Consider the following 12,091-nt stretch of genomic DNA (forward strand, 5'->3'; position numbering starts at 1 on the left):
TGAACAAGGAGAACGCCGGAAGATATACAGGCCCTAAAAATGCTACAAATGGGTTCATGCTTTGACATGTTTTGTTGTGAACACGGTAGAAATAGTCACACATGATTGTTGACGTAATAAGAAGAGTGTTATTGTCGAGGCGTTACCTAATATAAATGTACCTACAATAATAATACCTAGCTCTTTTCGAATGGTTTTATTCAGGAAGTTAGGAACACGCATTACCTACAGACTAATACACGTGACGTACGCTTCGGGACTCGACGCTCCCCATGATGGTGTGTGATCTGTATGATAATACGGGATTGCATGTGATCTAGCAAATCACATGGCCACAATGCCTAAAGTCGAGAAATTTTGATATGTTGTGTATGATACCCAAACCCCAATCCACGACAAGGCGCATGGTTAGGTCCGATCAGGTCACCGATCAGATTTGGGCTACCAATAGCCTACAAGAGCGATACTTTTTTACAATGCGCTTCGGACTAAATTCCTTTTTAGGAGCTGCTGAAGGACAAAAGTATTCCAGACTCAAAAATGGTTTCGTCGGCTGCCCAAGAGGTCAACTGAGGTTAACTAAGGTCAATGCCTAATACATTCAGACAAAGTAATTTGAGGTCGTTACCTAGGTCTATGTGACCACTACAATGTTTTTCTGCGGTTCAGAAATAGTGTATGGTACGTCTCCGTGTAACCAAGATGCCATAGCTGTTGTCTACATTGTACGTAATCCCTTCGGTGCCTGGCAATGTATTTGTCACAAACTAAGAACGGGCACATTTTGTATGAAATTATACGTCAATAGCTTTACAAACACAATAGAGACGAAGTCGCTAAGTGCACTGCGAAGAAACATTATGCATATAGATCAGATAGTATTGATAACCTTATTCCTCGTAGAATAAGCAGGAGAATGGAGAGATAGATGTGATGCTTTGGCTACATGTCTAGCGAAAAGAAGGAAATATCGCCATTATCTCTGCATTTCCTCTTTATTCTGTGAGGAATAATGCTATTAATGTTGTCCTTTGATAAAGATGTACTCCTCGCACTCGCTCATTTAGATCTCTGCGACTGGACAGCATGGGTTATTAACTTTGGACGGCATCATATTATCTTTCATATCCTCATGTGACCTATTGTGACTCATTATTTGTTTAAAATGATATCGCAGCTTGTTTTAGTGGAGTAGTAGAATTATGAGGCCTCAATTACTTAGAAATAATACGTTGTTTAGCTCAGCTTGTATTTTGTAACGGTACGCATAAAGGTGGTCAGGAACCGGGCCACGGTTAATTTCACCTTTGCTAATGATGATTTTGCTTGTAAGCTATTGCTCTAATGCCATACAAAAGACGGAGAACCTCATTTTCTAAAACGAGACATGAATAAATCTTAGGCGCCATGATTTTCTTTGACGTACCAGTTTTAAACAATGGGAAAAGCCTACAAAAGTGATTGGGGGTCAAAGTTTTTTAGTTCATCTCTTGACATGCCCTTGGACAGTGATCTTGGTAAATCAAAAGCCTCAGATATGTACAATGGATACCAAATTGGTAGATAACCTAGTACAGCAAATATCATGCGGATGCGACGTTTGTTTCTTACCTGCGCTTGGAAAAACCGTAGCGCAGTCAACTTCCCCACCGAGTGTTAGTTAGCTTACCAAGGAGCATGTGTGTTTGCAAACTTCCTTTATAAAACCAAGAATTAGAAAGCGGAAAAATTGCATCTCACTGTCGCGATTAGTTGTCGCTGTCCATATGTTGGGCTCATGATCAGCTCAAACTTATTTTGATCTCCAGTAGTCTGGGTGAAATGTAAGAACATGATAAGAGGCAAGTATGCTCAGGGTGCTTAAACTCGTCTGAAACATGCTAGCATTTCTTATTCCTCTTCCACTGTCCATCTGGAGGTCATCCTACACCCAGACATAGATAGGTTAACTTCATGCACAAGCGGACTAAATTTAACTACCTTAAAGAGCTCTTCACTCTTAAACTAAGATACGCATGTCGGGCACGCGCGTATCCGTTAAGTGAGACCCAATAGCTAAAACGGAGCTCAAATACAGTTGCTGTCAACACTAAATCTAGTGGGTTTGGCTCTCACTTATGTTGCTCTTTTAGTATTTTATCGTCTGGAACAAAAACAAAAATGTTGCCGCCTGACTTAAATTAATTTCACTTAGTATTTTGATTGTACAATTTGTTTTGATCATCATTTGGCTTCTAACCTTAAGGTCGAACCTGGTTTGATATTCCGCAGCGATGAAGATATCCAAAGTAACACCCCCCTCGCTACCCCAGAAGCAAAGTTGCTTGCAAAATACCGATGTCGCGGATCACTGACGGTGCTTAATTCTGCATTGCGAGGCGTTGGGCTCTTAATATTTGCCCATGATGTTGGAGCGGCTTGAGCTTGAGATCAGGACACTTCGCTGCTGTTAATTGGTTGGTCTGGGTGGTCTGTTGGTCAGACACTGATCTAATGTAGTGCTATTGCCACGATGCTAAAGAATCAGGGGGCAGCGATTACCACGCATTGAACAGTGCTGTCCATAAATGCGGTAACAGGTTACCGCCACCTACAAGTGGGGGAATGACGTAGGTTTGCCGAGCTCATTGGCAGCTGACCGAGTAAAGCTCTTGGGTTTTCTTCGAATTTATCGATCCATTCACCATCGACCGGGTTAGACGAGACCCAGCGAGCCTGCATATCAGCGGCTCGCCCGATATTGGACACCAGCCTCCAACACTGAGCCCCGGCCATCGATCCCTAGCAGCGAGACGTCTGCCAACACCGGGTCGGATTTACTTCAGGCCCACACGGCACCGCTCACCACACAGACAGACCACCGAGCGGAGCAGGTGTTCACAGGGATCAGCTGACCACACGGAGCAGCTGACCACACGGAGCAGCTGACTACACGGCACAACTGACCACACGGAGCAGCTGGCCACATGGCACAGCTGACTACATGGAACAGCTGACCATACGGGACGGCTGACCACGCGGAACAACTGATCACACGAAAAAGCTGACCACACGGCACAGCTGACCACAGGGAACAGCTGACCACACGGCACAGCTGACTACACGGCACAGCTGATCACACGACACAGCTGGCCACACAGGTCAGCTGATCGCGCGGAACAGCTACAGGACTTGTAATCGGGGGTAGCTGGCTAGACAGCATGGATGAGGAACTGGGATGGAGTGATACGAGCATGGCATTAATTGGTAGACGTTTGGTATTAATCCTATGCCGATGCGTGGAGAGCGTTATTTAAAAACATGGTGGGACTCCTTATTTTTCCCTGACGATCCCACATGACGGACAGATGGGACAGCCGACCAGACGGAACAGTGATGCTATCGGATAGATACCTAGTCACAGGCGTGTTGTACCCAAACGTAGCGCAAAGAATAAATCACAAGTTAGTCGCAATCCTAAATTCACTGTAAGCAAAATCAGAGAGCAATTGTTCAGGGGACCTCCTAGGGCTACAGAGCGGCGTTGGTTTCCTGGGTAAATTCTCAGAATCTCCGTCCGAACGCCCAAAGATCATCCATCGGAGCCAAGCGAGAAGCACAGCTCTGAGAACGGAGGGTTCAGGGAAGCCCTGAAGCCGGGAAAGGGCTGTCTTGGATAAGCTTTTGCTCTTTGGTCAGTGAAGATGATCTCAGAGACAGAATCTTGTCTGATCATTCATGTTGCTGACCAGTTTCATCCTGTTTGGATACAGATCATTCATGTAGTTGTTGTTTTAACATCCGGAACTCTTCACACTGTACCTTCCATTTTCAATGAGCCTCTTGTCCGTGTCATCCCTTCCCAGACCGATACTCTGGGCCCGAGCTTAGGACGCTACATCACGGATAGATGCTTCCAGGCAAGGCATTCCTTAACTTATCAAAAGCTCAACGCAAACTGGTAAACGTGATGTGGCCTTGTCTGAAACGTTAAAACATTGTCAGGTTATTGAATGTTTTCCCAAGTCAAGAAAATAAACAAATTAAAGCAGCTTTAAAGTCTTCAACAATATAAATAATAACTTCATGTAGTGTATATATTATTTATGCCTTGCCTTAGATTATGGTTCCGGCTGGTTCTGGTCAGCTGTTCTCTGACTGCGACGGCTCGCGCCCTCGTGACCCGACCTCTCGCAGACATTTCTGCCGTTTCTGCCGTGACGTCACGCTGCCATGCTTTGCTTGAAATGCATTTTAAAGAGCAGTGATCACATAGCGTGGATTTGAAAATTCTTCTGCAGAGCCGCGCTTGCTGGCCGTGGTTAGCAGCGAGCTTGAGGTACAGTGTGTGGCTTAGCGGTTCGCGCCTTCTGCGAGACGCAAACAGCGCTGCCGTCCCGATTCCAGGACTGAGCCTCAGGCTGTTCGATGCGGTCGAGGCGCCGGGCGCTGGCGCCGATCGGCCGGATGTCTGGGTGGCCTCCGGGGTGTGCGTCGGCTCCAAGTTTGGCACGCGCCGTCGCTTGACCGCGTCCGCCAGGCGCCACCGCGGCGGACGCGCCTCATTCGGCCCGGGCCTGGCCGATGTCGACGAGCCCGGCGCGACAGAGAAGGTCGCGGTGCGGCAGTGGCGCTCAAGGCATGGCAGTAGACCCAGAGGTCGCGGTGCGTTAACGGAGGTCACGACATAACGGTGGAGTCATGGAACGACAGTGTATGTCGCGACAGGACGGCGAAGGTAACAGTGTAACAGTTGGAGCTCCCAGAGCGGCAGGCGAGGCTTTGGCACGGCAGTGACTAAGGACCGTCGTAGCGAGACAGCGTCATCAGTCGAGCGTCGGTCACGTCGGGCGTGCCGTCGGTCCAGTTAGCGGCACCCCGGACGTGTCGTCGGCCGTGGCGCCGCCCTGTCGGTGCCGACGCGGCGCCATATGGCCGGCGACGACGGGCGCGACGGTGACGGCTGCCGACCTCAGATGACGTCTGGAGCATTCGACCCAGTGCGCTCGGCTGGTTAGTTTGTCAATACGTGATTGGTGGGAGGTCGGGACGCTGAGAATACGGAAAATGGATCATTAGCTTCACCAGCAATGTGTCAGGAAACATCGCTAAACGCGAGCCGCGTTGCGAGGCGTCATGGAGGATGTGACGTCCCAGATACATTCGGCGGTCCTACGTCCTTGGTTTCGGAATGTGGTATCTAAAATTCCTATGAATAGGAAGGAGAATTGAAAAGCGCACACGAACTAAGTACTTCGGTGACAAAATGCGTAACACGTTTTAATTTCCTTCTTACAAAAATCCCTATGCTCAGAAATCCAGCACTGCAGTCGATAATCGACTGACCGAACCCACAGCTCCAATTCGCTCACGAGGTACGTGTTGTAGAAGGCCCATGACATCTTTGGCCCCTGCAGCTGCAGCACCACAGGCAGTAAATTCCTCCGGACGGAATTTCCCCGGGGGTGTATAGTTTCATCAGCAGCCACTTGCGTCGGCCAGCTCAGCACCAGTTTTGAACGCACACTGGCAGCCAGCAATCCCTTGGGTCGAACCAGACATGGAACCTGTAGCCACCTGCTGGGGCTCGCCGGAAGTGCAGTCCGAGCCTGATTGCCATGGCTCAGATGTTTCAGATGGTGCCCGTCAGGCATTACGGGCAGCGGAATTGTTCGGAGAGGTTTCTCGGTCTGAAATTCGTACCTATTAACGTTGATAGCAAGCGCGTGAAAGGAATGAGCAGCTCCCGATGATCGTCGTTGTTATCGAACGCACTCATTAGCAGATTTTAAACAAGTCAGCTCATACAAAAGTCGATTAGCGGAATGAGGAACTTTGCTGACTACACGGAGCAAAAGGAAAGAAAAGGTGGATCAAACTTTGACTGAATACAAAGCATACGATAACTTAAAGTTTCAGTCACATGCAATAGCTAGTGGTTGAGACTGAACTGTTGGGAAAGAATTAAGTGTTTGACCTCCGATATCAGTTCGATCAAACGGTAGGAAATGTGCAATTGTAACTGTCAACGCATAAGCAGAAAATATGACAGCAGCAATGCGCTTTATCAGATGGTGTGACATCGCCTGCCTCTGGTCCTCGACTTGCCCTAAGATGGGAACGTAACGCTCAGAGTCTAGAGGGACTAACCAGTAGACATAACGGAGATCTTGGGAGACGGGGGAAGAGTCTGTATATACCGATCACCCTGTCAAGCAAAACGGTACGCATCTGTAAAAAAAAAAACATTTAACAACTTGATGTCAAGTATACCGTGTTGATAAGCATGTCCTTAACTGAGTATATACAGCTCTCTCTCCCGCTCTCACCGGGGGGAATCAGAGTTTCATTACCGAAACAGCCGTATGGACGCCAGAGAGGGCAACTCGGACGTGGTACGCATGCATTTATGCACGTCGATAAAGTTTAGCGTTAGGGAAGTGGGTCTCTTGTGATTTGAGTGGTCGGATAAAGCGAAACGATTTTCACATGTGAGTGCTTGCCCGTGTGGTGGGCTTACAGATTGCAAGAGCTCCAGCGAAACGACAGTCCCTCACTGGAGCGGCCAGGCGGCGCTTTATCCGCGTGGAAACGAGTCCGTCAATCCGCATTGGCGCTGTAACGGCGTCAAGTTAGGTGGTGGCCGTTACGGCAGCCCTTATCGCCGGCAGTATTGCTCCCCGGCTGATGATACCAGCTGATTTACACCGGGCGGCTTGTGTCTGATGCGCCATCCGCTCAGCACCGAAGCGCTCAATTTGTGCCGACTTAGGATCGGTGGCGTGCCTCTGGTAGTAAGTGGTCGGCCAGCGGCGGGGTATCCCCTTCCTGACGCGGATGGTGAGCGGTCAGCCAGCGGCGGGGTATCCCCCCCCCCCCCCTGGCGCGGGCGGTGAGCGGTCTGTTAGCGGGGGGTATCTCCTCCCCAACGCGGATGGTGAGCGGTCGGCTACGGCGGGGTATCCCTCCCTGGCGCGGGTGGTGAGCGGTCTGTTAGCGGTGGGGTATCTCCTCCCTGACGCGGATGGTGAGCGGTCGGCCAGCGGCGGGGTATCCCCTCCCTGACGCGGATGGTGAGCGGTCGGCTGGCGGCGGGTTACCCCTCCCTGGCGCGGGTGGTGAGCGGTCTGTTAGCGGTGGGGTATCTCCTCCCTGACGCGGATGGTGAGCGGTCGGCCAGCGGCGGGGTAGGTGAGTGGTCGGCCAGCGGCGGGGTATTCCCTCTCTGTCGCGGATGGCGAGCGGTCGGCCAGCGGCGGGGCATTCCCTCTCTGACGCGGACCCCTGTGACTACCCACAGGCCGGCTGCGCGGGGTCTGTTGAGGAATGGGATGAGAATGAACATAAAATATTCATGTCGAGGCGCATCGGGGACATGTTGCATGAAGATGGAAATGCAAGCTAGATCTCCAAGAACTCAGCCATACTGAAGGAGATGCTGTAAAAAGAGTGCAGAATTATTCGTCCGCGTGGTTTTACAATGAACAATCACCCATACGAAATTCCCAGCTGTTCTCCTGTTTAGCACCGTAAACCAGCCGTTATCTCTATATTTTGATATGATAATCCCGCGCACAGCTTGTAGCGTATGTCTGCTTTACCCATCAAGGACAGGAAATGGTTGATGGTGCTCTTGGTGCAAGTGTTTTGCTTTACAGGCTCTGTTTATTTCGGTGCCACAATATTTGTCTGCCATTGTCCGTTCCATCTGTCTCCGACTCTCTCTCTCTCTCTCTCTCTCTCTCTCTCTCTCTCTCATCCTACTCTCTCTCTCTCTCTCTCTCTCCTCTCTCTCTCTCTCTCTCTCTCTCTCTCTCCTCTCTCTCTGCTCTCTCTCTGCTCTTCTCTCTCTCTCTCTCTCTCTCTCTCTCTCTCTCTCTCTCGTCTCTCTCTCTCTCTCTCTCTCTCTCTCTCTCTCTCTCTCTCTCTCTCTCTCTCTCTCTCTCTCCTCTCTCTCTCTCTCTCCTCTCTCTCTCTCTCTCTCTCTCATCTCTCGTCTCTCTCTCATCTCCTCTCTCATCTCTCTCTCTCATCTCTCTCTCTCCTCTCTCTCTCTCTCTCTCTCTCTCTCTCTCTCTCTCTCTCTCTCTCTCTCTCTCTCTCTCTCTCTCTCTCTCTCTCTCTCTCTCTCTCTCTCTCTCTCTCTCTCTCTCTCTCTCTCTCTCTCTCTCTCTCTCTCTCTCTCTCTCTCTCTCTCTCTCTCTCTCTCTCTCTCTCTCTCTCTCTCTCTCTCTCTCTCTCTCTCTCTCTCTCTCTCTCTCTCTCTCTCTCTCTCTCTCTCTCTCTCTCTCTCTCTCTCTCTCTCTCTCTCTCTCTCTCTCTCTCTCTCTCTCTCTCTCCCCTTCTTTCTCTCAGGCGCTCCACGTCGCCCTTGCGAACTAGCCTGCTGTTGGCTGATTTTTGCTTCTTTCTGTCGGTTTGCATTCCTACCTACCGGTTTTCGCCCCTGCTCACTACTTTTCGTTCCTGCCCGCTGTTTTTTTTCCTGCTCGCTATTTTTTTCGCTGCCTGCTCACTCGGTGTCTCGTTATCCCGCCACTTCGCTTCATCCGTTATATTTCTCTGTTTCTTTCGCTCACCAATTACTTTATTGCTATGGCGGCCAGAATCAAACGCGCATAATGACCTGAGCCCTGTCACAAACTGCTCGTTACGCAGCTTTACCAAACCCAGCAGGAATGCCGAAGAGCATGCCAAAGCCCTTTATTTCTCCTTTGGTGGCCAGCCTGCCGGTGGCTGTGCGAGCGGTATCGCAGCGGCGGCCACGCGCCCGCCACCGGCCGACCGTCACGCTGTAATGGCGGCGCGTGCTGGAAGCGAGCTCGCTGGCTTTGTGCCGAACGCTCGGGCCACGCATGCCGCCGCGGCCGGGCCCACAATACAATGGCCGAGACTGGCGCGGCGCGCTGCCGCGGTGGGGCCCGTTCAGCTGACGAACGGCACGGGACACAGCAATATGGGTCTCATTTATTTCCACCGAGCCGCGCTCCATGCATACGAATATGATGGGCCCCCGGGGTGCGCCGAGTTCATGTCGTTCGTCAGCCCCCACCCTCATCTCCCAACTTCTCGCGTTCCACTTATCCCCGTCGTGAAATGCATTCGGCCACACAGTTCGTGAATGCATAGTTGGGACCCAACGTCCGGAGACACGCCATCCCGCGACGGCAGTCAGCTGGTGGCGGTACTGAGCGGTCGTCAGCTGTTAGGCTGCTTGGTGCTGGCAGTCAGCTGGGGGGGGGGGGAGGGGGGCTGCTCAGTACTGGTATTCAGCTCATGACAGTACTGAGCGGTAGTCAGCTGTTGGGCTGCTGCACACTGGCAGTCAGTTGGTGACAGTACTTAGCGGTAGTCAGTTGGTGGGGTGCTCAGTACTGGTATTCAGCTCATGGCAGTACTGAGCGGTGTCAGGTGGTGGGGTGCTCAGCACTGGTATTCAGCTCATGGCAGTACTGAGCGGTAGTCAGCTGGTGGGCTGCTGCACACTGGCAGACAGGTGCGGGACGTATTTCTTCTTTGGCAAGGAACAGAACAATGCTATGACTTCCCTTGGCGTCCAAAAATGGGCACAGAGGAGAATAATCCTCTGCTTGACAGTGTACAATATTGTATGCCTGTAATTGTATCCCAACAGAACAAAGTGTCCGTGAACGCACTGGCCACGAGGGGATCTTAATTGCCAAAGTCTTGTATGCGCCTGTTTTATTCATGATCTGCTCAGAAGTCTGTTAATCTGAGTTGCCTACATTTCATGCATTTTACCAGTGAAAATGTGGTTAATATTGCTCTCTATAAGTATGATGTTCATGATCCTTGTGGTTGGGAGCGGATAGTTATTTCATTTTTATGCTGCTTTTTCCGTTTTGTCCCACCGAATATATATATATATATATATATATATATATATATATATATATATATATATATATATATATATATATATATATATATATATATATATACATATATATATATATATAGATAGATAGATAGATAGATAGATAGATAGATAGATAGATAGATAGATAGATATATATATATATATATATATATATATATATATATATATATATATATATATATATATCTATATCTATATCTATATCTATATCTATATATATATATATATATATATATATATATATATATATATATATATATATGTATATAGTCAGGATATTTCGGCAGGTAGTGTTGAACTAACAGTAGCAGACCAGTTGTTTGGTTAATGCTGTTCTTTTTGTCACTGGGCTTCGAAAGTAAACTCACGTGAATAAACAGTGGAATGTAAAAGAAACATGCGTGATATAGCCCAGGTGTTGTATGATTTTTTAGTAAAGAGAATCACCTGGAACCAAACATCTAAATTCTTTGCCTGCGCAACTCATGACTAATATCCATTTCTTCTCTATATCTTCTGTGTGTGCTCAAGTCCTTTGGGTCAAATTGACCCCTTTCTAAAGGTTTTTCCAGAATGATTTCCGAACGGCGCGGCGTAGCTGCGCCAAATTTTACATAGCTGTAGGCAGCTGAATAGCAGATCGTTTGGCATAAAAATTTAGATGTACCTTGTAAGGTCGCAGTCCTATGGCTGGTGAAAGTCAGCCTATGGTTTCAGCGAAGTAAATTTCTAGGGAATCGCTCAATCTGATCTAACAACGGAGTGTTGGACGAAACCATACATCTCTGAAATGCTTTCTGAGGCAACACAAATGTTGAATGAGCAAATAGCGTTAACCTAAGGTCATGTATGAAGGTCAGAGCAAGATAAAAACCAACCTGTTTGATTACTCTAGGGCTTGCTGTATGGGATAGTTTCTGATGATCATTTCGAATTGATTGATAGCAGGAACCGCATTATACATCTTCCATGGACTTTTAAATGTCAGAATAGGTCATGGGCCTCAGATGACCCAGGTTGACATTTTGGTTTTAGGTACATACTCCCTAGTGTAATCTTTGTCGTGTATTCAAATGCAAAACTCAAAACAGTCTCGTATCATTTGGTCAACATGATCTTTGAAAGCTTAAACAAGGTCAAAGACCTAAAATGAGCTTGTGACCTTTCGCTTAGAAACGGTTATCTGGGTTCTGTGGTCATTTTGGAGACCATCCTGGAAATTGATCTTGTTTAACCTTATTGGACCCGAAGGTCATGATCTAGGAAGCTCCAAATGTGACCCAAGTGAGCCTACGTACAGGTTGGCACACCCTGTAAATTTGGTATCTCTAGCTCTCTTAATTCCAGAGATATCAGGGGGTCAAATTGCCCCCCACCCCCACCCGAGCGAAGGGTGTCCAGCCGGCCACGCGGACGCGTGTTAATTCTGAATATCGGAGTTTCTCGAATATACAATCTGACAACTAAGAGCACAGTCCTCTCCATTTCCTGTTTCAGAAAAGCCCCAGCCCGATGACGTGTCAGACGTTTGCATTTCTCATGCTTTTTGTGTTTTATTGTCACTCTAGATGGTGCTTTCAATACTTAAACACATATCGCGTGCTTATAATTCAGGAACGACGCCCAGCGCGACTTTGCTCTGCAGCAAGCGTCCCGTTTGGGAGCAATTTGCATGCCAAAATGTAGCCGCGGCTTATTACCACCTTGGAAAGGAATTGCCGTTCCCTTAGATGTTTTCCGGGATATTCATAACAGGTTCTATAAACAATTTTGCGATGTTCCAAGCGTGACTTCAGACTCACAATTTCCTAATAAGCTAAACGAAAGAATGATGGATCAATGAGAACGCCGTGTTTGTCATGTCTACATAACCTAATCAAAGTAATTTGATTTCACTTTCTGTATGCATCTATTGGCAAAAAGAGTGGTATGAGTTCTCGCTTTTTTTCGTCGTGACACAACCTTGCCTGACGGGGCTCTTCTGTTTGTCTGCTGGGAGTCAGTCGCTCTCTGCTCGGCAGTCTGCTGCACTTGTTTTCGCCAGTTCGCTTTACTACTGAACTGTCGCGTTTTGCCTGCGACTGGAATCGACTTTCGATGTTGGCATTGACCTGTTGACACTGTTGAGAAGACCCCACTGGTGAATTCTGCTGCTCTGCTCCTCGTGCTGTAGTAATGATGGAACTCCCACCAGGCATGCTGCTCTTCTCC

The sequence above is a fragment of the Pollicipes pollicipes genome, unplaced genomic scaffold (genome assembly GCF_011947565.3).
Source record: "Pollicipes pollicipes isolate AB1234 unplaced genomic scaffold, Ppol_2.1 Scaffold_4002;HRSCAF=4701_pilon_pilon_pilon, whole genome shotgun sequence".
Classification (NCBI taxonomy): Eukaryota; Metazoa; Arthropoda; class Thecostraca; order Pollicipedomorpha; family Pollicipedidae; genus Pollicipes; species Pollicipes pollicipes.